Below are 27897 nucleotides of genomic sequence, written 5' to 3'. Positions count from 1 at the left end.
GTGCATCACGTGTTGAGGACATGGTCGAGGTGTATGCGCCCAATGCTTCTAGCCAACCACCAACTAGTGAAGCAAATGAAGTTGAGGTGAATGCTAGTGACCAAGAAGATGGTGAAGGTCATGGTAATCGGTACGTGCACGCAACACACAAAACAAACTTATTGATTGACTCCTTCCTATCTACATTATGTCATCTTACTTATTGTGGTACTCTATTTCTTGCAAACTTAATACCTCGAGATGCATGTTGGATAGAGATTTTGGGGGTGGAGTATTAGCAGTAGATGCAGTTGGATTAACGGTCTACTTATCACAGATGTAATGCTTATATGATATTATGCCATGAATGAGCATAGTTACAAATATTGGAATTCGGTCAATTGCTCAACTGTAATTTATTTACTATGTCATTTGCCTGTTTTCGAGTGAGATACCAATAGTGAACCTATGGACCATTGGATCTATTCTCTATTACTGAGTTCTTCTACACAATTTCTCCTTTTATTTGTTGTACTACTTTGCTACTATCTATCTCTATCATTTGTACTCAATCTTGTAACTAGCCGGATAATGGGCTTGACTGCTGATCTTTGAACCTTCACTTTGATAAACCAGAACACATGTTTGAAAAAGGTCATGAATTTGAAATAAAAAGTCATGAATTTGAAAATTGTTCACAAGTTTGAGAAAAGTTTGTGAATCTGAGAAAAAGTTCCCGAAATTTCAACAATCACAAATTTGGAAAAAAAGTCCACAATCTTTTGTAAAATGTTTGTGGATTTGAAAAAGTTCATAAATTTGAAAAAGGTTCACAAACTTGGGAAAAGTTCATGAGTTCGAAAAAAGGTCATGAATTTGGAAACAGTGCATGAATTTTAAAAATATAGGATATGGAAAAAGTTCTGAAAATTTCGAAAAAAAATGGCGGACTTGAAAACGATTCATGAACTTAGGAAAAGTTGATAGATTTGAAAATATTCACTAATTTTATAAAAATAAAAATGTTCACGAATCTAAAAAAAGTTTGTGGATTTTAAAAAAATTTAATGGATTGAATAACATTTGTTGGTTTGAGAATCGTTCATGGATTTGAGAAAATGTTCACGTGTTTGAAATTTTTTAAAAAGTTGTTCTAAGAAAAGTGCATGATTTAAAAAAAGAATTTGAATTTGAAAAAGAATGAAAAAATAAAATAGAAAAGAAGAACCCGTGTGCTTGGCCTACGTAGGGGATGTGGAAAAAAAGATCAAATAGGCCGATCCCAAGGTGGATGGAGGTGTGCAAAACGAAAGCCCCAAATCAGACTCACCGAGCTCTTTCCAGAGCCGCCGTCGTGACCGTTCCAGCCACCGCCGTCATCACCGTTCCTCCGATCGCAGTTCGTTCCCCGTTTCATTAAGGTGCTTTCTCCATCTCAATTTCCTTCCTCATCCTCTGCTTCGGATGCGTACGTGATTTTGGTGTTGCTCATTGGATTTGCACGTGTGTCCTCTGCTTCGTTTGGATGTGCGTAATTCACATCTTCCTATACAATACGTACGTACATGATCTTGTCTTGTGCTAGTAGCTATTGGGTTTATCTACCTGCTTTGGTTAACATCGATCCTACTCAGTGAACAAATTGCTAATAGCACGCTATAGCGTATGGAGAATTGCCTCGCTAAATGTATCAGTGTAAAATGTCTTGCTAATAGCATGCTGTAGCGCGATATAGTACGCTAATAGCGTATTTTGAGCTCGGCGCTATTTTGCTGTAGTGCGCTATTTTTTTCTTGATCCTACTTATGGTTTTAAATAACCCGCTATAGCGTTTAGAAGAGGTCGTGTACTAAGGGTTTTTCGTCCAAACACATGAACAAATATTTTAAATAGCACGCTATACATTTAGAAGATGTCCGCCGCTAAGAGGGCTTAGCGCGCTATTTAAAACTTTGCTTCCTACTGCTACCTATAGAAATCAGCAGTCCATTTGTTCAGGACAGATAAAATCTACTCCTAATTCACTTATGAAGTAATAAAGTGAAGCAACAATATCGATCCAATTGCTCATTGGATTTTCTTCCTTCATAGCACACACAACCTGTTATGTTAGTCAAATAGAACCTCTTATGTTAGTCAAATAGAACCTGTTATGTTAGGAAGTTCACATTCATCGTGGTTTATTGTTTGAAGCTTCATTCGTCACGAGTAGAAAATATGTCTTTAGTCCCGGTTCGCAAAGGCCATTAATCCCGGCTGTGCAACCGGGACTAAATATGCGCGACTAAAGGCTCCCTCCTTCAGTCGCGCCTCTTACGAACCGCGACTAAAGGCCCGTCCACGTGGGCGCCAGGAGTCCGTCGGGGCGGAGGACCTTTAGTCCCGGTTCTCGTGGCTAACCGGGACTAAAGGCCTCCTCCGCAGGTTTAGGGTTTTAGCCCCCCTAAACCTGGTTTCTTTTTAATTTGTAGTGTTTTATTTCTTTTATATTTTATTTTGTGTTTTATTTTAATTTTGATGAAGTTTCAGTACACATATTCTACGCTACTATATACATGCATATGAAATTTCAAACAAGAAGAATTCAAGAGGAATATATAATATATATTCAATCTCGGGTGACCATATACAACTTCGAACAAGTTTCCATACACAATTAGGATGGATGACCATATACAACTTCGAACAAGTTTCAATCTCGGGTATGCATATAAATTTCTTCGTCCTCGGTATAATGTTCTCCTTTAGGATTGATGACTTCCCTCATGAAAAATCCTGCTAATTCATCTTGAATTGGTCGGAAGCGAGCTTCTGGACTAAGCCTCCAAAGCAAGTTATCCGTCGCCTTCCGCACGCTATCCGATGCCTTCCGCTCAGAGGTGTGTCTCCGGATGTTCTCACAAACATAGTATCCACATATATTGGTCCCCGGTGGCTGCTTATCCACATTAACTAACCTTCTAAAATCTAGCTCATGTTTGAATTCACCGACAATTTCTTCTGAGAACCGTCTTCAAACCCTACAGGGCAAAGAAATTTAAATGAACAAGGGAGTTATTAGTTACTTGATATTAGGAAATGAACGAAACAGACCGATCGATATAGAGCTCAAATGATTGAAAATAATTACTTTTGCAGCATTTTTCTCATGTCGGTCCAACGCTTTGGATCCGAATCCATAGAGTCCATGATTAGAACTCTGGAGGTGTGAAGTTCAATATTTAGCAGAATCCAGTGGAACCTGCGGACACGTTACATGCACAGTCATGCATAACTCATCGATTAGACATACCATGCATGGAGTAAACAAAAGAGAATGGGCACAAGAGAGAAACACTCACCCAAAATGGTAAGGAAATAGAATATGACTTTTGAGTTGATGCTTTCTAAGAAACTTGTACAAGTCTTTCTCCACGTCTTCGGGGTGATTTTGTAACACATGTCCATTAACGATATGTGGGTCAATGAACCCAACATCATGGATGTTTCTTATTTTGCATTCCCAAATCTTCAATCTGCATAATAGCGTACGCAACAATATAGTTAGGACAATATATATATATATATATATATATATATATATATATATATATATATATATATATATATATATATATATATATAGTGCAGGCAATGAAGAACGAGATGAGGTAGAAATAAATCACTTACAGAACGTAGCAACTCAGGATAGATTTGTCGAGCTCGCGCAGATTGAACAGCTGGAACAATTCACTCATATGAACTTGTACAGAGTACCGTTTGGTGTGATGCTCCTCTGTAACATCCGCATAAACATATTCTTTGTCGGCCCATGTTATGAATTGCTTGTACCAACGTAGCAGATTTCGCATTTGTGGTGGTAGACTCTATTCCCCCGCAGGCTCGACGAGAGGCCCATTCCGCACATATTGTAATGCTATCTCACATACTGGCGCATCCTCAAGGCCTAAGAAGGCACGAAGAGTCAAACCCATCTCGGACGCTTGTTTCATGGCACTCGCTACAGTCAATCCAAGTGCTGCCGCAGCTGCTATGATCTCGGGGTCCTCTTCCGGACCGGCTTTCACTATGAGCGGGGGGATCGATTGTTTATTCTACATCCCGAGCTGGTCAACTTGTTTCCCGCTTTTTTTACTTTCTTCTTTCTCCTCCTTCAATATTTTTGCTTGCCTACGAAGTTCATGTCCATAGTCGTCAGGCATATTCAGCTCGGCTTGGGACGGTGTCGTCAAAAAATCCTTAGCCCACTTCTTTTGCTTCTCAGTGAATACTTGCTTGGGCTCAGGCTCTTTTATCGCCTTTGTATCCGCCTTCCATTTCTCATAATGAGCAGACGCGGCCAATTTGGTTTCAGCTTCACTAAGTTCCCAAGGCCTTGGGAGGAGAGGCTTTAGTGATGGCTCCGGTACCCTTGTGGTCTTAGGTACATAAGGGTCCGGGTTAATAGTCCAGGAGCGGGTTTCCTTGCTGTCCGCCTGCTTCTGCTTCTTCGCCGGAGGTGGATTGGGGGGCGTCGTACCCGCCGGAGGAGGATTGGGGGGCGTCGTACCCGCCGGAGGAGGATTGGGGGGCGGCGGCTGCTTACCCGCCGGAGGTTGTGGATCGGGGGACGGCGTCGAATGGCGTGAAGGAGGTGTAGGTGAACCACCACGACCACCACCACCGCCACCACCACCACCACCACCACCATCGGAGGGGGTGGACTTGTTAGCCTTGGCGCCTCGCCTGGAAACACTATGTACTTCTTTTTCCATAGAATGATCTGGCGCTTGACATCTCCAAGTCTTCTCTCCCCTTCGGGTGTAGCTTTGTCAATCTCCAGGTCCTCAAACTCTTGGACTATGTCTTCCACCGTGACACGAGCATAGCCATATGCAATGGGGTTGTTGTGGTGGAGTGCTCCAGGTGTACAGGGTAAAGCACTGCCGGTAGCTACCTTCGTGGAAACGTTCCCCACGGGATAATGCAGATCACATTCTTTCATCTCCTTTACATCATCCACGGGGTAGTGAGGCTCCGGTGCACGAATCTCGATCATCGGTGCATTAGCACCAGGCAGGGCATCCGTGGAAGCCACGCTGCTTCTCCACTGCTGGCTTCCGCGATCCGCTTCATGATCTTCATGCGGCCCTGCAGCCGATTTTTCTTTTACTAGTTCATGCACGATCTGCTTCAACTCATGGAGTTCCGATGCAAACTTCGCCAAAAGATCTGCATCCCGGTCCGTCTTTCTCTTATGGCTTCTGTAACAGTACGGGTCATTTTCCTGGGAAAACCCTACTTTCCACGGAATTCTGCCTTTGCCTCGTACACGTCCTCCGTGTTTATAATTCCCGAGGGCTGTTGTCAGTGCGTCTTTCTCTCTGTTGAACTTGATCAAGCCCTCTTGAGCTTGGGTCATTGCGTCAATAAGGGCTTGGGTGGGAGCAAACTTTTTCTTCCGGTGAACACACACCCCTGTCTCCGGGTCTAGCGATCCCCCATGCCCGTACCACCAGCTTTTGGCCCTTGGGTCCCATCCCTCTGTACCTAGAGGGATTCCTTGCACCCTCAGGTCCTCCTCCATCTTCTGCCACTTAGGCTCTGAAAGGCGGTATCCTCCTGGCCCCATAATATGATGGAACTTTTTCTTACTCGCATTATCCTTATTTTTTTCGATATTTCCTTGAAATGCTCCAATTTATTTTGCCTCAAAAATTCTGGCCAATCATCTTTCAGTTTCTCATGTTGTCCATTGAAATCCGGAGTCTTGCCCTTGTTGACATAGTCACGGGTTAAATTTTTCTTGAAGTTCCGGAATGCTTCGCCCATCTTCTGAAGAGCGAACTCTTTAACTAGCCTCCTCCTCTCACGTCCACCCGGAACCTCGTTACCGAATTCATCGACTTTGTTGTATTCCGGAGGTAGAATGAAATGTTCCATAAGCTTTCTCCAGTAATCCTTTTTCGTTCTCTTGTCGACAAAACTGAAACCAAGACGTGCCTTCTTTGGCTCCTTCCATTCCTGGACGGTGATCGGGACGTTGTCTCTAACAACGACTCCGCATTGGTTGATAAACTTTGAGGTGTGCTGTAGGGGCTTGCCGGTTTCACTGACAAAATCAATGGCATATGTTTCTCCTGTTTTCATCGCCTTGGATTTGCCACGCTTTGTCGTACTCGATCCGGCCGAGGGCTAAAAAAAGAAAGAGAGTCGCGTGCATTAATACATATGTATTCATATTTCAGTAAGTTTGTATCACGAGAGGCTCAATGTATATATATACCTCGCCGGAGGTGGTTGCTACTTGCAATTCGAGATCGTCGTTTGTTGACAGTTGACCTCCGTCGACAATGTCCGTTCCTTCACCTTCTTGATCATCGACAATGTCTGTTCCACCGTCAAGGTTCAGAAAAGAAGAGACTACATCCTCTTCTTGCTCATATTCTGAGCCCGGCACATAAGGAATCTCGTTGTTTATGATGCCCGTTAAATAACGTTCAGCCTCCGGATCCCTAAGCGGCTCGGCTCTATCGTCCGCCATATGTCACTCCTGCATGTAGTAAAAATTAATTAAGTATAAAGGAATTAAAAAATAAGATTAAGGGGACATAGAGGAGGAGTAGCTACGGTTGAATGATTAAGAGCTATTAAAAAATAAAATTGATGTTTTTCCTTTTCTTTTTCCTCTCTGCTCTCTCTTTCCTTTTCTTTTTCCTTTATACAATTATTCCCAAATAAATTCCTTTTCTTTTTCCTTTTCTTTTTCCTTTTCTTTTTCCTCTCTGCTCTCTCTTTCTTTTTCTTTTTCCTTTTCTTTTTCCTTTATACAATAATTCCCAAATAAATTTCCTTTTCCTTTTCTTTTTCCTTTTCTTTTTCCTTTTCTTTTTCCTCTCTGCTCTCTCTTTCCTTTTCTTTTCTTTTTCCTTTTCTTTTTCCTCTCTGCTCTCTCTTTCCGTTTGTTGACGGCAGGTGGCGGCGGGCGGCGGAGGACGGCAGGCGGCGGCGGGAGGCGGAGGACGGCAGGCAGGCGGCGGCGGGCGGCGGAGGCAGCGCGCAGGGGCAGGGGCAGCGGTGGCGGCGGCGCGCAGGGAAGGGCAGGGGCAGGGGCAGCGGTGGCGGCGGCAACGCGCAGGGGCAGGGGCAGCGGTGGCGGCGGGCGCAGGGCAGGGCAGGGCGGCGGCGGCAGTGCAGGGCAAGGGCGGCGGCGTAGGGCAGGGGAAGTGGGGGCAGAGCTCACTGGGGGCGGCGGAGCTCAGTAGGGGCAGGGCGTCGGCGTCGGGGCAGGGCGTCAGCGTCGATCGGCGTCGGGGCAGAAGCCTGGCGGCGTCGGCGTCGATCGGCGTCGGGGCAGGGCGTCGGCGTCGAGAGGAGAATGGGAGGTGGGGGAAAATTTACTAAGTGCTGTATATATAGACAGAGCATTAGTCCCGGTTGGGGACACCAACCGCGACTAAAGGTACCCTTTAGTCGCGCTTGGTGTCCCCAACCGGGACTAAAGGTTCTTTCGCGCCGCTTTCGTTCCCGCGCGGAAAGAGCCTTTAGTCGCGGTTCGTGTCACGAACCGCGACTAAAGGTCCTTTTTCATATATTTCTCCAGCAATCCTTTTTCGTTCTCTTGTCGACAAAACTGAAACCAAGACGTGCCTTCTTTGGCTCCTTCCATTCCTGGACGGTGATCGGGACGTTGTCTCTAACAACGACTCCGCATTGGTTGATAAACTTTGAGGTGTGCTGTAGGGGCTTGCCGGTTTCACTGACAAAATCAATGGCATATGTTTCTCCTGTTTTCATCGCCTTGGATTTGCCACGCGTTGTCGTACTCGATCCGGCCGAGGGCTAAAAAAAAAGAAAGAGAGTCGCGCGCGTTAATACATATGTATTCACATTTTAGTAAGTTTGTATCACGAGAGGCTCAATGTATATATATACCTCGCCGGAGGTGGTTGCTACTTGCAATTCGAGATCGTCGTTTGTTGACGGTTGACCTCCGTCGACAATGTCCGTTCCTTCACCTTCTTGATCATCGACAATGTCTGTTCCACCGTCAAGGTTCAGAAAAGAAGAGACTACATCCTCTTCTTGCTCATATTCTGAGCCCGGCACATAAGGAATCTCGTTGTTTATGATGCCCGTTAAATAACGTTCAGCCTCCGGATCCCTAAGCGGCTCGGCTCTATCGTCCGCCATATGTCACTCCTGCATGTAGTAAAAATTAATTAAGTATAAAGGAATTAAAAAATAAGATTAAGGGGACATAGAGGAGGAGCAGCGACGGTTTTTGCTTTCATCGTCCGCCATTTTCTTTTAACTTTTCTTTTATGACCAGAACAGAAAATGTGCCAAATGTGCCGATCACCGTCCGCCATTTTCATCGTCCGCCATTTTCTTTTAACTGCATGTATAAGGTTGAAAACATGTGCCAAATTGATGTTATGCCATTTTCTTTTAACTTTTCTTTTCTTTTCTTTTCTTTTAACTTTTAACTTTTCTTTTCTTTTCTTTTCTTTTAACTTTTCTTTTCTTTTCTTTTCTTTTATTTAATTAGTTATGCCATTTTCTTTTAACTTTTCTTTTATGACCAGAACAGAAAATTGATGTTTTTCCATTTCTTTTAATTAGTTATGCCATTTTCTTTTTCCTTTTCTTTTAATTAGGGGCGGTGGCGGCGGCAACTCGCAGGGCAGTTGCGGCGGCGGTGGCAGCGCAGGGAAGGGGCGGCAGCACGCGGCGGCGCGGGGGGAAGGGGAGCGGAGCTCACTGGGGGGCGGCGGCGGCAGCGCGCAGGGGCAGGGGCAGTGGTGGCGGCGGCGCGCAGGGCAGGGCAGGGGCGGCAGCGGCAGTGCAGGGCAAGGGCGGCGGCGTAGGGCAGGGGAAGTGGGGGCAGAGCTCACTGGGGGAGCGTGCAGGCCCGGGGAAGGGTGGCGCAGCAGTAGCCTGGCGGCGTCGGCGTCGATCGGCGTCGGGGCAGGGCGTCGGCGTCGAGAGGAGAATGGGAGGTGGGGGAAAATGTACTAAGTGCTGTATATATAGACAGAGCATTGGTCCCGGTTCGTGGCACCAACCGGGACCAATGCGCCCCTTTAGTCGCGGTTGGGGACACCAACCGCGACTAAAGGACCGCGACTAAAGGTTCTTTCGCGCCGCTTTCGTTCCCGCGTGGAAAGAGCCTTTAGTCGCAGTTCGTGTCACGAACCGCGACTAAAGGTCCTTTTTCATATACTTTTCATTTTAAAAATACAAATAATAGATCAAAAAATTCAGAAAAATAAAACTAATTCATTTTAAAATCTTAAAAATACAAATAATATATCAAAAAATTCAGAAAAATAAAACTAATTCATTTTAAAATCTTAAAAATACAAATAATATATCAAAAAATTCAGAAAAATAAAAATAATTCATTTTAAAATCTTAAAAATACAAATAATATATCAAAAAATTCAGAAAAATAAAACTAATTCATTTTAAAATCTTAAAAATACAAATAATATATCAAATACAAATCATCCGGATTCGCCATCATACGTTTTAATTCACATGATCCATTCAAGAAAGTTTGGTACAATAAATTATTACACATCAATTCTTCCCTTGTGTCCCTGCTTGCTTACGATTGTGCCGTATCCATGGAGCATCCTCATCATTTAACTTAATGCTTGGGTCAGTGTTCACTTTGAAGGGCGGAATTTCACCAAACATATTATAATCTTCTGACATGTCTGTCTTGTCCTCCACTCCCACGATGTTTCTTTTCCCTGAAAGAACAATGTGGCGCTTTGGATCATCGCCTGATGTACTGATCGTTTTCTTATCTTTCCGTTTCCTCGGTTTGCTACTCATGTCCTTCAAATAAAAAACCTGAGCGACATCTTTGGCATGGACGAATGGTTCGTCAAGGTAACCAAGATTGTTGAAATCCACCATTGTCATTCCGTATTGCTCGTCCACCTTTACCCCACCTCCTGTTAGCTTGAACCATTTGCACCGGAACAAAGGGACCTTAAAGGAGGGTCCATAGTCCAGTTCCCATATCTCCTCTATGTAACCATAATATGTGACCTTTTGCCCATTCTTGGTTGCTGCATCAAAGCGGACACCACTGTTTTGGTTGGTGCTCTTTTTATCTTGGGCGATGGTGCAAAATGTATTCCCATTTATCTCGTACCCTTGGACAGTCGTTATAGTCGAAGATGGTGTCTTGGCCAACATGTACAGCTGATCTCCAACATCATTGTCATTCATTAAATGTTTTCGCAACCAACTGCCGAAAGTCTCCATGTGGGCCTTTCTAATCCAGGATTCAGGCTTCCCCGGGTTGTCCGAGCGTAAAATATTCTTGTGTTGCTCGAAGTACGGAGCCACCAAGCTGTAATTTTGCAGAACTGTGTGGTGTGCTTCAGTCATAGAATGACCGTCCATACATATCATTGATTTCCTTCCGATCGTGCCTTTTCCACTTAGTCTCCCCTCGTGCCGCGATTGAGGAATACCAATCGGCTTAAGGTCAGGAACATAGTCAATACAGGACTCAATTACCTCCTCATTTCCATAGCCCTTGACGATGCTTCCTCCTGGCCTAGCACGGTTACGAACATATTTCTTTAATACTCCCATGAACCTCTCAAAGGGGAACATATTGTGTAGAAATACAGGACCGATAATGGAAATCTCTTCGACTAGGTGGAGCAGGAGGTGCGTCATAATATCGAAGAAGGATGGTGGGAACACCAACTCGAATCTGACAAGGCATTGGACCACATCGTTCTGTAACCGTGGTAGATCTTCTGGATTGATTACCTTCTGAGAGATTGCATTGAGGAATGCACATAGCTTCACAATGGCTACTCGAACATTTTCCGGTAGGAGCCCCCTCAAAGCAATCGGAAGCAATTGCGTCATAATCACGTGGCAGTCGTGAGACTTCAGGTTTAGGAACTTTTTGTCCGCCATGTTTATTATTCCCTTTATATTCGACGAGAATCCAGACGGGACCTTCATACTGCTCAGGCATTCAAAAAAATGACCTTCTCTTCTTTGGTAAGAGCGTAGCTGGCACGACCTTGAAACCATTCCGGATGCCGGTCATCTGGGTCTTTCAAAAGTTGCTGGTCCTGCCGTGCTTCCTTTGTATCATTTGTCTTCCCATACACGCCCAAGAAGCTTAGCAGGTTCACGCAAATATTCTTCGTAACATGCATCACGTCGATTGCAGAGCGGACATCTAGGACTTTCCAATATTCTAGCTCCCAAAATATAGATTTCTTCTTCCACATGGGTGCGTGCCCGTCAACTCCCCGCGGAACTGATTGTCCGCCAGGACCCTTTCCAAAGATGACTTTCAAATCCTTGACCATATCAAATATCTCAGCACCAGTACGTTCCGCAGGCTTCGGCTGGTGATCTGCCTTGCCGTTGAAATGCTTGCCTTTCTTTCTTACGTTATGATTTCGGGGAAGAAATCGACGATGACCCAGGTACACGTTCTTCTTACAATTACCCAAACGTACACTTTCAGTCTCATGTAAGCAGTGCGTGCATGCATTGTATCCCTTATTTGTCTGTCCCTAAAGGTTACTGAGAGCAGGCCAATCGTTGATGGTTACAAAAAGCAACGCTCGTAGGTCAAATTCCTCTTCTTCGTGCTCATCCCAGACACGTACACCAGGTCTGCCCCACAACTGTAAAAGTTCATCAACTAATGGCCTTAGGTACACATCGATGTCGTTCCCGGGTTGCTTTGGACCTTGGATGAGCACTGGCATCATAATGAACTTCCGCTTCATGCACAACCAAGGAGGAAGGTTGTAGATGCATAGAGTCACGGGCCAGGTGCTATGGCTGGAGCTCTGCTCGCCAAAAGGATTCATGCCATCAGTACTTAGACCAAATCTTATGTTCCTTGCGTCAGCTGCAAAATCTTTGAACACTCTGTCGATCTTTCTCCATTGCGTTCCATCAGCGGGGTGTCTCAACTCCCCGTCGGACTTACGGTCCTCTTTGTGCCATCGCAACGACTTGGCATGCTTTTTGTTCCTGAACAGACGTTTCAACCGTGGTATTATAGGAGCATACCACATCACCTTGGCGGGAACCCTCTTCCTGGGTTTCTCGCCCTCAACATCGTCACCAGGGTCATCGCCTCTGATCTTATAACGCAATGCAGTGCATACAGGGCATTCATTCAAATTCTCGTATTCACCGCGGTAGAGGATGCAGTCGTTAATGCATGGATGTATCTTCAGAACCTCTAAACCTAGAGGGCAGACAACCTTCTTTGCTTCGTACGTACTGGCGGGCAACTCGTTATTCTTCGGAAACATATTCTTCAACATTTTCAGCAAATTTTCAAATGATGAGTCTGCTACACCTTCCCGTGCCTTCCATTTTAGCAAATCCAGTGTGCAGCCCAGCTTTTTCAGACTATTATCGCATCCTGGGTACAACGACTTTTTGTGATCCTCTAACATGCGATCCAAATTCTCCCTCTCCTTGTCAGTTTCGCAGTGTCTCCGTGCATCAGCAATGGTCCGACCAAGATCATCAGCGGGCTCATCATGTGCCTCTTCTTCACCTTCACCTAACCCTTCCCCACCTTCAGCATCATCCTCCATGAAAGTATCACCGAAATGATCATGATAGTTGTCATCGATATCATCCCCTTCTTCATATTCTTCCATTCTAACCCCTCTTTCTCCATGCTTGGTCCAACAATTATAGCTTCGCATGAAACCGTGCCGAAGCAGGTGCATGTGAACGTCTCTTGAGGAGGAGTAACCCTTCTGATTCTTACAGACAGCACATGGACAGATAATAAAACCTCGCTGCTTGTTCGCATTTGCCACTACGAGGAAATCTTTCAAACCCGTAGTGAACTCGCCGGAGAGTCGGGGACCGTACATCCATTGCTGATTCATCTGCATTATTATTATATAAAGTATATAATTAACCATCATGCATTTGTTAAACTAACTAGCTAGAAATAATACAAATTAAACAATGAACTACACACATGCATATTTTATCAATGACACATGAAAGGTTCAAGTTGCTAACCGCGATCGCGGAGGAAAAATAAATGAGAAAGCTCAAGTGTGGCTCAGACACTTCATATCATGTTTGTTTCATGCTCTCGGGCATTTCATCGAACACCTTGTGTGCATAGGAGGAACCAAAAGCAAACCCACCACCCCCTTCTGAATTGTGGCTAAGTGAAGTGAGCTGAGTCCTATATATAGGGATGGGCCTTTAGTCCCGGTTGGCCTGGCCAACCGCAACTAAAGGCCTTCGGGCCAGCCTGAGGACCTTTAGTCCCGGTTGGCCAGGCCAACCGGGACTAAAGCCCCTCCCGTCCGCCAGCTGTCGATCGAGCGCGCTGGGCCCAGATAGTTGGTCGCGGGTCTCCTCCCGAACCGCGACTAAAGACCCCTTTGGTCGCGGTTCGATTATTTTTGGGACTAATGGGGGCGTATGGAAGCCTCTTTTTCTACTAGTGCGTTTCGCCCTCAAGAAAATGTTAGGCTCGGTCAGTTTTCTTTCTATCTAGTGAGAGTAAGCATGGAAGCACTCTTCAAGTTGTTTGTTCGATTTTATCTTATCTGGATGGAGGCATAAAATGCAACAATCTTGAGAAAATGCAACAATGGATAGCACAATCATCTGTACTTAAATAAAATTGTATTGCTGATATTAATAAATCAATAAATAGGTTAGGCAAGCCTTTGGTAAGCATTAAACTTTCAGCTCAAACTTTTTATCTCATGTGTACATTTGTTTTCTTCCAAGTGTTGTCTATCTCTCCTACTCCGGAGGATCCTGAACCTCGGGTTGTATATATGACGGCCACAAATGCATGTATTTGCTACGCCGATTGGAGTGACCTCTCCAAGATGATTTTTTTTCACCCGACGGCACAAGAGGCGGCCGCGCATGGGCATGGCAAAGTGCTGCCAACGCTCACGCCCGCCAAGGCCCGTGCCCCCAACACGAGAAGAAGAAGGATCTGCAACACCCAAGATCTGGCGACGGCGGAGGCGGCGGCGCCCAATAATCTTCCCGCCAAAAACCGAGCTGGCCATAAGGCCACCGCAACTGGACTACTACATGGGGAACCATCAGACGCTTCATTTCCTGCCCACCGCCTCGAAGACCAAGGTCGTCTTGGCTGACCGTGGGAACCGCATGCTGCGCTTCGACGTCGTCAATGGCACCCGCTGCATCGACACCCTGCCAGGCCTCCATGGACTCAAGAAGAAGTCGATGTCCATCTTCGTCCCTCCCACCGACTTGCACCTCCATGACGGCGAAGACAACGGCGACATTTACATCATCGATGGCCTCCTCTACCCGCACATGCATGGCGGAGGAGCAGCCGCAGTTTGAGGCCCTGGTGTGGAGGGGTTCCGCCCGTCCCCCGCATCTCACAGGTTCTGGCACTGCGACATCCTCCCACTACCGCCGTGGATTACCCACCACAAGGGTGCCTTTGTCCATGGCCACGCCCTAGTCGGAGACACCATGTGCTTCTCCATCTTTGCAGGCGCTGAGGGTGCCGGCACCTACTGCTTCCACATCGCGACTTGTGAGTGGAGCAAAGCTGGCGACTGGCTCATGCCCTGCCATGGCAAGGCCGATTACCACTAGTAGAAAATATGCCTTTAGTCCCGGTTCGCAAAGGCCATTAATCCCGGCTGTGCAACCGGGACTAAATATGCGCGACTAAAGGCTCCCCGCTTAAGTCGCGCCTCTTACGAACCGCGACTAAAGGCCCGTCCACGTGGGCGCCAGGAGTCCGCGGGGCGGAGGACCTTTAGTCCCGGTTCTCGTGGCTAACCGGGACTAAAGGCCTCCTCCGCAGGTTTAGGGTTTTAGCCCGCCTAAACCTGGTTTCTTTTTAATTTGTAGTGTTTTATTTCTTTTATATTTTATTTTGTGTTTTATTTTAATTTTGATGAAGTTTCAGTACACATATTCTACGCTACTATATACATGCATATGAAATTTCAAACAAGAAGAATTCAAGAGGAATATATAATATATATTCAATCTCGGGTGACCATATACAACTTCGAACAAGTTTCCATACACAATTAGGATGGATGACCATATACAACTTCGAACAAGTTTCAATCTCGGGTATGCATATAAATTTCTTCGTCCTCGGTATAGTGTTCTCCTTTAGGATTGATGACTTCCCTCATGAAAAATCCTGCTAATTCATCTTGAATTGGTCGGAAGCGAGCTTCTGGACTAAGCCTCCTCCGCAAGTTATCCGTCGCCTTCCGCACGCTATCCGATGCCTTCCGCTCAGAGGTGTGTCTCCGGATGTTCTCACAAACATAGTATCCACATAGATTGGTCCCCGGTGGCTGCTTATCCACATTAACTAACCTTCTAAAATCTAGCTCATGTTTGAATTCACCGACAATTTCTTCTGAGAACCGTCTCCAAACCCTACAGGGCAAAGAAAATTAAATGAACAAGGGAGTTATTAGTTACTTGATATTAGGAAATGAACGAAAGAGACCGATCGATATAGAGCTCAAATGATTGAAAATAATTACTTTTGCAGCATTTTTCTCATGTCGGCCCAACGCTTTGGATCCGAATCCATAGAGTCCATGATTAGAACTCTGGAGGTGTGAAGTTCAATATTTAGCAGAATCCAGTGGAACCTGCGGACACGTTACATGCACAGTCATGCATAACTCATCGATTAGACATACCATGCATGGAGTAAACAAAAGAGAATGGGCACAAGAGAGAAACACTCACCCAAAATGGTAAGGAAATAGAATATGACTTTTGAGTTGATGCTTTCTAAGAAACTTGTACAAGTCTTTCTCCATGTCTTCGGGGTGATTTTGTAACACATGTCCATTAACGATATGTGGGTCAATGAACCCAACATCATGGATGTTTCTTATTTTGCATTCCCAAATCTTCAATCTGCATAATAGCGTACGCAACAATATAGTTAGGACTATATATATATATATATATATATATATATATATATATATATATATATATATATATATATATATATATATATATATATATATAGTGCAGGCAATGAAGAACGAGATGAGGTAGAAATAAATCACTTACAGAACGTAGCAACTCAGGATAGATTTGTCGAGCTCGCGCAGATTGAACAGCTGGAACAATTCACTCATATGAACTTGTACAGAGTACCGTTTGGTGTGATGCTCCTCTGTAACATCCGCATAAACATATTCTTTGTCGGCCCATGTTATGAATTGCTTGTACCAACGTAGCAGATTTCGCATTTGTGGTGGTAGACTCTTTTCCCGCGCAGGCTCGACGAGAGGCCCATTCCGCACATATTGTAATGCTATCTCACATACTGGCGCATCCTCAAGGCCTAAGAAGGCACGAAGAGTCAAACCCATCTCGGACGCTTGTTTCATGGCACTCGCTACAGTCAATCCAAGTGCTGCCGCAGCTGCTATGATCTCGGGGTCCTCTTCCGGACCGGCTTTCACTATGAGCGGGGGGATCGATTGTTTATTCTGCATCCCGAGCTGGTCAACTTGTTTCCCGCTTTTTTTACTTTCTTCTTTCTCCTCCTTCAATATTTTTGCTTGCCTACGAAGTTCATGTCCATAGTCGTCAGGCATATTCAGCTCGGCTTGGGACGGTGTCGTCAAAAAATCCTTAGCCCACTTCTTTTGCTTCTCAGTGAATACTTGCTTGGGCTCAGGCTCTTTTATCGCCTTCGTATCCGCCTTCCATTTCTCATAATGAGCAGACGCGGCCAATTTGGTTTCAGCTTCACTAAGTTCCCAAGGCCTTGGGAGGAGAGGCTTCAGTGATGGCTCCGGTACCCTTGTGGTCTTAGGTACATAAGGGTCCGGGTTAATAGTCTAGGAGCGGGTTTCCTTGCTGTCCGCCTGCTTCTGCTTCTTCGCCGGAGGTGGATTGGGGGGCGTCGTACCCGCCGGAGGAGGATTGGGGGGCGTCGTACCCGCCGGAGGAGGATTGGGGGCGTCGTACCCGCCGGAGGAGGATTGGGGGGCAGCGGCTGCTTACCCGCCAGAGGTTGTGGATCGGGGGACGGCGTCGAATGGCGTGATGGAGGTGTAGGTGAACCACCACGACCACCACCACCGCCACCACCACCACCACCACCACCATCGGAGGGGGGTGGACTTGTTAGCCTTGGCGCCTCGCCTGGAAACACTATGTACTTCTTTTTCCATAGAATGATCTGGCGCTTGACATCTCCAAGTCTTCTCTCCCCTTCGGGTGTAGCTTTGTCAATCTCCAGGTCCTCAAACTCTTGGACTATGTCTTCCACCGTGACACGAGCATAGCCATATGCAATGGGGTTGTTGTGGTGGAGTGCTCCAGGTGTACAGGGTAAAGCACTGCCGGTAGCTACCTTCGTGGAAACGTTCCCCACGGGATAATGCAGATCACATTCTTTCATCTCCTTTACATCATCCACGGGGTAGTGAGGCTCCGGTGCACGAATCTCGATCATCGGTGCATTAGCACCAGGCGGGGCATCCGTGGAAGCCACGCTGCTTCTCCGCTGCTGGCTTCCGCGATCCGCTTCATGATCTTCATGCGGCCCTGCAGCCGATTTTTCTTTTACTAGTTCATGCACGGTCTGCTTCAACTCATGGAGTTCCGATGCAAACTTCGCCAAAAGATCTGCATCCCGGTCCGTCTTTCTCTTACGGCTTCTGTAACAGTACGGGTCATTGTCCTGGGAAAACCCTACTTTCCACGGAATTCTGCCTTTGCCTCGTACACGTCCTCCGTGTTCATCATTCCCGAGGGCTGTTGTCAGTGCGTCTTTCTCTCTGTTGAACTTGATCAAGCCCTCTTGAGCTTGGGTCATTGCGTCAATAAGGGCTTGGGTGGGAGCAAACTTTTTCTTCCGGTGAACACACACCCCTGTCTCCGGGTCTAGCGATCCCCCATGCCCGTACCACCAGCTTTTGGCCCTTGGGTCCCATCCCTCTGTACCTAGAGGGATTCCTCGCACCCTCAGGTCCTCCTCCATCTTCTGCCACTTAGGCTCCGAAAGGCGGTATCCTCCTGGCCCCATAATATGATGGAACTTTTTCTTACTCGCATTATCCTTATTTTTTTCGATATTTCCTTGAAATGCTCCGATTTCTTTTGCCTCACAAATTCTGGCCAATCATCTTTCAGTTTCTCATGTTGTCCATTGAAATCCGGAGTCTTGCCCTTGTTGACATAGTCACGGGTTAAATTTTTCTTGAAGTTCCGGAATGCTTCGCCCATCTTCTGAAGAGCGAACTCTTTAACTAGCCTCCTCCTCTCACGTCCACCCGGAACCTCGTTACCGAATTCATCGACTTTGTTGTATTCCGGAGGTAGAATGAAATGTTCCATAAGCTTTCTCCAGCAATCCTTTTTCGTTCTCTTGTCGACAAAACTGAAACCAAGACGTGCCTTCTTTGGCTCCTTCCATTCCTGGACGGTGATCGGGACGTTGTCTCTAACAACGACTCCGCATTGGTTGATAAACTTTGAGGTGTGCTGTAGGGGCTTGCCGGTTTCACTGACAAAATCAATGGCATATGTTTCTCCTGTTTTCATCGCCTTGGATTTGCCACGCTTTGTCGTACTCGATCCGGCCGAGGGCTAAAAAAAGAAAGAGAGTCGCGCGCGTTAATACATATGTATTCACATTTCAGTAAGTTTGTATCACGAGAGGCTCAATGTATATATATACCTCGCCGGAGGTGGTTGCTACTTGCAATTCGAGATCGTCGTTTGTTGACGGTTGACCTCCGTCGACAATGTCCGTTCCTTCACCTTCTTGATCATCGACAATGTCTGTTCCACCGTCAAGGTTCAGAAAAGAAGAGACTACATCCTCTTCTTGCTCATATTCTGAGCCCGGCACATAAGGAATCTCGTTGTTTATGATGCCCGTTAAATAACGTTCAGCCTCCGGATCCCTAAGCGGCTCGGCTCTATCGTCCGCCATATGTCACTCCTGCATGTAGTAAAAATTAATTAAGTATAAAGGAATTAAAAAATAAGATTAAGGGGACATAGAGGAGGAGTAGCTACGGTTGAATGATTAAGAGCTATTAAAAAATAAAATTGATGTTTTTCCTTTTCTTTTTTCCTTTTCTTTTTCCTCTCTGCTCTCTCTTTCCTTTTCTTTTTCCTTTTCTTTTTCCTTTATACAATTATTCCCAAATAAATTCCTTTTCTTTTTCCTTTTCTTTTTCCTCTCTGCTCTCTCTTTCCTTTTCTTTTTCCTTTTCTTTTTCCTTTATACAATTATTCCCAAATAAATTTCCTTTTCCTTTTCTTTTTCCTTTTCTTTTTCCTTTTCTTTTTCCTCTCTGCTCTCTCTTTCCTTTTCTTTTCTTTTTCCTTTTCTTTTTCCTCTCTGCTCTCTCTTTCCGTTTGTTGACGGCAGGTGGCGGCGGGCGGCGGAGGACGGCAGGCGGCGGCGGGAGGCGGAGGACGGCAGGCAGGCGGCGGCGGGCGGCGGAGGCAGCGCGCAGGGGCAGGGGCAGCGGTGGCGGCGGCGCGCAGGGCAGGGCAGGGGCAGGGGCAGCGGTGGCGGCGGTGCGCAGGGGCAGGGGCAGCGGTGGCGGCGGCAACGCGCAGGGGCAGGGGCAGCGGTGGCGGCGGCGCGCAGGGCAGGGCAGGGGCGGCGGCGGCAGTGCAGGGCAAGGGCGGCGGCGTAGGGCAGGGGAAGTGGGGGCAGAGCTCACTGGGGGCGGCGGAGCTCACTAGGGGCAGGGCGTCGGCGTCGGGGCAGGGCGTCAGCGTCGATCGGCGTCGGGGCAGAAGCCTGGCGGCATCGGCGTCGATCGGCGTCGGGGCAGGGCGTCGGCGTCGAGAGGAGAATGGGAGGTGGGGGAAAATTTACTAAGTGCTGTATATATAGACAGAGCATTAGTCCCGGTTGGGGACACCAACCGCGACTAAAGGTACCCTTTAGTCGCGGTTGGTGTCCCCAACCGGGACTAAAGGTTCTTTCGCGCCGCTTTCGTTCCCGCGCGGAAAGAGCCTTTAGTCGCGGTTCGTGTCACGAACCGCGACTAAAGGTCCTTTTTCATATATTTTTCATTTGAAAATCTTAAAAATACAAATAATATATGAAAAAATTCAGAAAAATAAAACTAATTCATTTTCAAATCTTAAAAATAGAAATAATATATCAAAAAATTCAATAAAATAAAACTAATTCATTTTAAAATCTTAAAAATACAAATAATATATCAAAAAATTCAGAAAAATAAAACTAATTAATTTTAAAATCTTAAAAATAGAAATAATATATCAAAAAATTCAAAAAAATAAAACTAATTCATTTAAAAATCTTAAAAATACAAATAATTTATCAAAAAATTCAGAAAAATAAAACTAATTCATTTTAAAAATTCATACCGATTGTTTTGTTCTACATCCTCGTTCCCTTGAAGGTTTGACAAAAGGTTTGATACATTATTCAGTTCATCGACCAAATACAAATCATCCGGATTCGCCATCGTACGTTTTAATTCACATGATCCATTCAAGAAAGTTTGGTACAATAAATTATTACACATCAATTCTTCCCTTGTGTCCCTGCTTGCTTACGATTGTGCCGTATCCATGGAGCATCCTCATCATTTAACTTAATGCTTGGGTCAGTGTTCACTTTGAAGGGCGGAATTTCACCAAACATATTATAATCTTCTGACATGTTTGTCTTGTCCTCCACTTCCACGATGTTTCTTTTCCCTGAAAGAACAATGTGGCGCTTTGGATCATCGCATGATGTACTGATCGTTTTCTTATCTTTCCGTTTCCTCGGTTTGCTACTCATGTCCTTCAAATAAAAAACCTGAGCGACATCTTTGGCAAGGACGAATGGTTCGTCAAGGTAACCAAGATTGTTGAAATCCACCATTGTCATTCCGTATTGCTCGTCCACCTTTACCCCACCTCCTGTTAGCTTGAACCATTTGCACCGGAACAAAGGGACCTTAAAGGAGGGTCCATAGTCAAGTTCCCATATCTCCTCTATGTAACCATAATATGTGACCTTTTGCCCATTCTCGGTTGCTGCATCAAAGCGGACACCACTGTTTTGGTTGGTGCTCTTTTTATCTTGGGCGATGGTGTAAAATGTATTCCCATTTATCTCGTACCCTTGGAAAGTCGTTATAGTCGAAGATGGTGTCTTGGCCAACATGTACAGCTGATCTCCAACATCATTGTCATTCATTAAATGTTTTCGCAACCAACTGCCGAAAGTCTCCATGTGGGCCTTTCTAATCCAGGATTCAGGCTTCCCCGGGTTGTCCGAGCGTAAAATATTCTTGTGTTGCTCGAAGTACGGAGCCACCAAGCTAGAATTTTGCAGAACTGTGTGGTGTGCTTCAGTCATAGGATGACCGTCCATACATATCATTGATTTCCTTCCGATCGTGCCTTTTCCACTTAGTCTCCCCTCGTGCCGCGATTGAGGAATACCAATCGGCTTAAGGTCAGGAACATAGTCAATACAGAACTCAATTACCTCCTCATTTCCATAGCCCTTGACGATGCTTCCTTCTGGCCTAGCACGGTTACGAACATATTTCTTTAATACTCCCATGAACCTCTCAAAGGGGAACATATTGTGTAGAAATACAGGACCGAGAATGGAAATCTCTTCGACTAGGTGGAGCAGGAGGTGCGTCATAATATCGAAGAAGGATGGTGGGAACACCAACTCGAAACTGACAAGGCATTGGACCACATCGTTCTGTAACCGTGGTAGATCTTCTGGATTGATTACCTTCTGAGAGATTGCATTGAGGAATGCACATAGCTTCACAATGGCTACTCGAACATTTTCCGGTAGGAGCCCCCTCAAAGCAATCGGAAGCAATTGCGTCATAATCACGTGGCAGTCGTGAGACTTCAGGTTTAGGAACTTTTTGTCCGCCATGTTTATTATTCCCTTTATATTCGACGAGAAGCCAGACGGGACCTTCATACTGCTCAGGCATTCAAAAAAATGACCTTCTCTTCTTTGGTAAGAGCGTAGCTGGCACGACCTTGAAACCATTCCGGATGCCGGTCATCTGGGTCTTTCAAAAGTTGCTGGTCCTGCCGTGCTTCCTTTGTATCATTTGTCTTCCCATACACGCCCAAGAAGCTTAGCAGGTTCACGCAAATATTCTTCGTAACATGCATCACGTCGATTGCAGAGCGGACATCTAGGACTTTCCAATATTCTAGCTCCCAAAATATAGATTTCTTCTTCCACATGGGTGCGTGCCCGTCAACTCCCCGCGGAACTGATTGTCCGCCAGGACCCTTTCCAAAGATGACTTTCAAATCCTTGACCATATCAAATATCTCAGCACCAGTACGTTCCGCAGGCTTCGGCCGGTGATCTGCCTTGCCGTTGAAATGCTTGCCTTTCTTTCTTACGTTATGATTTCGGGGAAGAAATCGACGATGACCCAGGTACACGTTCTTCTTACAATTACCCAAACGTACACTTTCAGTCTCATGTAAGCAGTGCGTGCATGCATTGTATCCCTTATTTGTCTGTCCCGAAAGGTTACTGAGAGCAGGCCAATCGTTGATGGTTACAAAAAGCAACGCTCGTAGGTCAAATTCCTCTTCTTTGTGCTCATCCCAGACACGTACACCAGGTCTGCCCCACAACTGTAAAAGTTCATCAACTAATGGCCTTAGGTACACATCGATGTCGTTCCCGGGTTGCTTTGGACCTTGGATGAGCACTGGCATCATAATGAACTTCCGCTTCATGCACAACCAAGGAGGAAGGTTGTAGATGCATAGAGTCACGGGCCAGGTGCTATGGCTGGAGCTCTGCTCGCCAAAAGGATTCATGCCATCAGTACTTAGACCAAATCTTATGTTCCTTGCGTCAGCTGCAAAATCTTTGAACACTCTGTCGATCTTTCTCCATTGCGTTCCATCAGCGGTGTGTCTCAACTCCCCGTCGGACTTACGGTCCTCTTTGTGCCATCGCAACGACTTGGCATGCTTTTTGTTCCTGAACAGACGTTTCAACCGTGGTATTATAGGAGCATACCACATCACCTTGGCGGGAACCCTCTTCCTGGGTTTCTCGCCCTCAACATCGTCACCAGGGTCATCGCCTCTGATCTTATAACGCAATGCAGTGCATACAGGGCATTCATTCAAATTCTCGTATTCACCGCGGTAGAGGATGCAGTCGTTAATGCATGCATGTATCTTCAGAACCTCTAAACCTAGAGGGCAGACAACCTTCTTTGCTTCGTACGTACTGGCGGGCAACTCGTTATTCTTCGGAAACATATTCTTCAACATTTTCAGCAAATTTTCAAATGATGAGTCAGCTACACCTTCCTGTGCCTTCCATTTTAGCAAATCCAGTGTGCAGCCCAGCTTTTTCAGACTATTATCGCATCCTGGGTACAACGACTTTTTGTGATCCTCTAACATGCGATCCAAATTCTCCCTCTCCTTGTCAGTTTCGCAGCGTCTCCGTGCATCAGCAATGGTCCGACCAAGATCATCAGCGGGCTCATCATGTGCCTCTTCTTCACCTTCACCTAACCCTTCCCCACCTTCAGCATCATCCTCCATGAAAGTATCACCGAAATGATCATGATAGTTGTCATCGATATCATCCCCTTCTTCATCTTCTTCCATTCTAACCCCTCTTTCTCCATGCTTGGTCCAACAATTATAGCTTCGCATGAAACCGTGCCGAAGCAGGTGCATGTGAACGTCTCTTGAGGAGGAGTAACCCTTCTGATTCTTACAGACAGCACATGGACAGATAATAAAACCTCGCTGCTTGTTCGCATTTGCCACTACGAGGAAATCTTTCAAACCCGTAGTGAACTCGCCGGAGAGTCGGGGACCGTACATCCATTGCCGATTCATCTGCATTATTATTATATAAAGTATATAATTAACCATCATGCATTTGTTAAACTAACTAGCTAGAAATAATACAAATTAAACAATGAACTACACACATGCATATTTTATCAATGACACATGAAAGGTTCAAGTTGCTAACCGCGATCGCGGAGGAAAAATAAATGAGAAAGCTCAAGTGTGGCTCGGACACTTCATATCATGTTTGTTTCATGCTCTCGGGCATTTCATCGAACACCTTGTGTGCATAGGAGGAACCAAAAGCAAACCCACCACCCCCCTTCTGAATTGTGGCTAAGTGAAGTGAGCTGAGTCCTATATATAGGGATGGGCCTTTAGTCCCGGTTGGCCTGACCAACCGCAACTAAAGGCCTTCGGGCCAGCCTGAGGACCTTTAGTCCCGGTTGGCCAGGCCAACCGGGACTAAAGCCCCTCCCGTCCGCCAGCTGTCGACCGAGCGCGCTGGGCCCAGATAGTTGGTCGCGGGTCTCCTCCCGAACCGCGACTAAAGACCCCTTTGGTCGCGGTTCGATTATTTTAGGGACTAATGGGGGCGTATGGAAGCCTCTGTTTCTACTAGTGTACGTCCCCGAGCTTGAACTCTGGTTTGGCATCTCTTCTCAGGGGTTAAAAATTTCAATAAAATTTCAGTGAAATTTCCAAAATTTCGTATATTTCAGTGGGGCCCAAAATATTTTTAACCCCGAAATTTCAAGGCCGACTCAAACTGCTTTTAAAATAAATTTAAATTACGTCAGAATTCATTAAAATCAAATGAAATTTGAAATTTGAAAATATGAAATAATTTCAGAAATATGTGAAATTTCCAAAATTTCGCATATTTCAGTGATGTCCGAAATTATTTTGTTTTCAAAATTAAATACCGACAACCTCCCCTGCGTTGCTAACCTCTCCGGCGTCGTCGGAGCGTAGGAGCCACCGCCGGAGAAGATGCGGATCTGGGCGCGTGATGGCCTGCCAGAGGAGTGGCAGCCCAACATGTTGCGCGAGCCCATTGTCGTCGTCCTCGGTTCCGGCAGGTTCATCGTCGTGGACTTCTTGAATGTCATGGAATTCGACAAGGACTGCAACAAGATGTTTCCCGGCAACGAATTTGCCATTTTCACCTGTGTGGAGGTAACGTTCAGCAACGCCGGCAAAGGCAATGACGAGAATGGCAGCAACGACAAAGGCAAAGACAATGGCAACTACAATAGCTCTCAGCTCTGGCAACGAGAATCACGGCAAAGGCAAAGGGATGATGCGTGGCCTCCATATGATCAAGCACAAATCTCATCGTTACATGTTAAACAACCAACAGAGGATCGAGGCGGGTGCTCTAATATTAACGATTCAGCAGCTCATTTTGACTTGCTGAACTGTAGCTCTCTTCTTGTGCTCCCTGTTTACAGCGAGTAGTACTGACTCTAGTGTTATGTCAGCTTAAATACCAGGTGTCTATCCATCCAGTATTCATGCCTCTGACCAAATAATTGTTTGATGGCAATTTTAATGATGACATATGGTTATTATTTATCGGGATGTGTTTTTCAAATGTCGAAATCTATTCGTGTTGTCTCATTAATGTTGAAATCTATGTTAGTGTTGAAATGTCTTATTAATTGCTGAAATCTTTTAAAAAGATGAAACCTCTCATTAAATGTTGACATATATTTTTATAATTGGGATATCTTATTTAGTGCTGAAATATGCTTTTATTGTTGAAATATCCTAATAAGTGTTGATATCTCATTTAGTGTTTTTAATCGTTGAAATATATCTTCTATAAATGTCCTATTAAGTGTTGGAACTTTTTATTGCGGAAATGTCTTCTTAAGTGTTACGTTGGAATCTGTTTTTAATAATGAAATCGCTTATCACGTGTTGAAATCTGCTTTATTGTTGGCATGCCTTATTTAGAACTGAAATATGTTTTGATTGCTCGGATGTCTTATTAATTGCTGCAATATGTTTTTTCAGGCTAATTAATAGGTACTATTTTATTGCTTGATCGGTTCTGCATCGGATCTCCCTTCTCTCTATATACAGGCCGTGTGTTGATAGAGCAAGCATGCATATCTTGTTCCTAGCATTTTCAAACTTCATCAGAAGATGATGGACAAATACACGATTCACATCTACGCTCTAGACTTGCTACTATCTCTCCATCTCCTATGCTGCACGCCTACTGTGCAATGTATGCAGTTCCACAGAGATTTACCAGTTCTTTCTCACCTTTCATTGCCTATTACTTGTTTGGTTATCAGTCCAAAATGATCAGTTACCATATCAATGGCTAATTCTTTCACACCTAATTCATTTGTTGTTCCATATATAGGTCGGATTATCGGCGAAGAAGACGTGGATGATGAGAAGATCAATTTACCGTATGGGCTTTGTGTCAACAATAGACCGTGCAAAGCTGGATGGGTCTGCTTGTGTTGTCTCCTCAATCAAGAGTGCTATCCGTCCATGGATGCGTGCAAGAAAGATTGTCTGAAACCCTTTGCTGCTGACATGGTGTCCATGACAATGACCCGCTCTCCTTTACCCGCCCCCTCTCCCACATCTTCATTAGGTTCAATTTGAATTACCTATATTTTGCCCGGGACTTAATGGATATTGTGTTAAAAAATAATTTGGAATAGAAGTATCTCATACATTAGTTGTCGCAATTTGATTTGACATGTTGCATCAATCTTTAAGTTTTGTACCAATTATTGCCGATAACTCAGTTTCTCAAATATTGATGCCCGGTCAAATTGTTAATTTTACACTGTCAGTTTGGTGGGCATGCTCATGATAAAGAATGTTGATTATCGGTACTGTGTTTTGGTCAATCTATCGCTTCTAAGATTTTTCTTTGTGTTTAAATCGATCCCGTGACATGTTTCCGGTGAATCAAGATTAGATCAGACGGGTAGAATCATCGCCGCCTGACATAGTACGTCTCCGGTGAATCAATATTAGATGGTAGCATCATTAGCGTCAATATATATCAAAGGAAAATGTCAGCAGACTCGTATGTGAACGGGCCCTAATTCAAATGGGACTGATCATCGGCAACACGTTAGCATTTTCCCATCTGCAACCATTAGAGTGTCCCCTCAATCAACCACCACAAGCTTCCTTTTGAGCTCACACATGAACAACATCTTCAGGTTTTCGCCGGAACTGAGACACCGCATTTCTTGTGATCATGTATATGAATCTTGCATGTATAACTGCACGTGCTTCCCCAACCTAAAAGTTTGAACCCAAGTGCCTGACTGGCACTAGTGTAACCAGACACCATGTCGTATGGTCTGGCAAAACTACTAGCAAAGTAGAATGGAAGGCTGGAAGAGGACAACAAGGGCTCAACCATGGCTTGTAGTGCGCTCGGGTCTGGTCCACCCCGGCCACGAGGACGCTCCGACAGGCGAAGCACATGGACATCTCCACACCGAGTGAGGCAGTAGATGATGACCCACAAGTATAGGGGATCTATCGTAGTCCTTTCGATAAGTAAGAGTGTCGAACCCAACGAGGAGCAGAAGGAAATGACAAGCGGTTTTCAGTAAGGTATTCTCTGCAAGCACTGAAATTGTAGGTAACAGATAGTTTTGTGATAAGATAGTTTGTAACGGCTAACAAGCAATGAAAGTAAATAAAGTGCAGCAAGGTGGCCCAATCTTTTTTGTAGCAAAGGACAAGCCTGGACAAATTTTTATAATGAGAAAAGCGCTCCCGATGACACATGGGAATTATCGTCAAGCTAGTTTCATCACGCTCATATGATTCGCGTTCGTTACTTTGATAATTTGATATGTGGGTGGACCGGTGCTTGGGTACTGCCCTTTCTTGAACAAGCATCCCACTTATGATTAACCCCTAGTGCAAGCATCCGCAACTACAAAAAAAGTATTAAGGTAAACCTAACCATAGCATGAAACTAGTGGATCCAAATCGCCCCTTACGAAGCAATGCACAAACTAGGGTTTAAGCTTCTGTCACTCTAGCAACCCATTATCTACTTATTACTTC

At 45.3% G+C, this 27897-nt stretch overlaps 1 pseudogene; it reads left to right on the top strand.

The window, feature by feature from the left end:
* Positions 1–20: 20 nt before the first annotated feature.
* On the top strand, positions 21–25249 carry LOC123050891 (uncharacterized; annotated as a pseudogene).
* The last annotated feature ends 2648 nt before the right edge of the window (positions 25250–27897 follow it).

Source organism: Triticum aestivum, chromosome 2D (assembly GCF_018294505.1).
Source record: "Triticum aestivum cultivar Chinese Spring chromosome 2D, IWGSC CS RefSeq v2.1, whole genome shotgun sequence".
In the NCBI taxonomy this organism is placed as follows: domain Eukaryota; kingdom Viridiplantae; phylum Streptophyta; class Magnoliopsida; order Poales; family Poaceae; genus Triticum; species Triticum aestivum.
The sequence above is the reverse complement of the archived record's forward strand: the minus strand, read 5'-3'. Positions and strand labels throughout refer to the sequence as shown.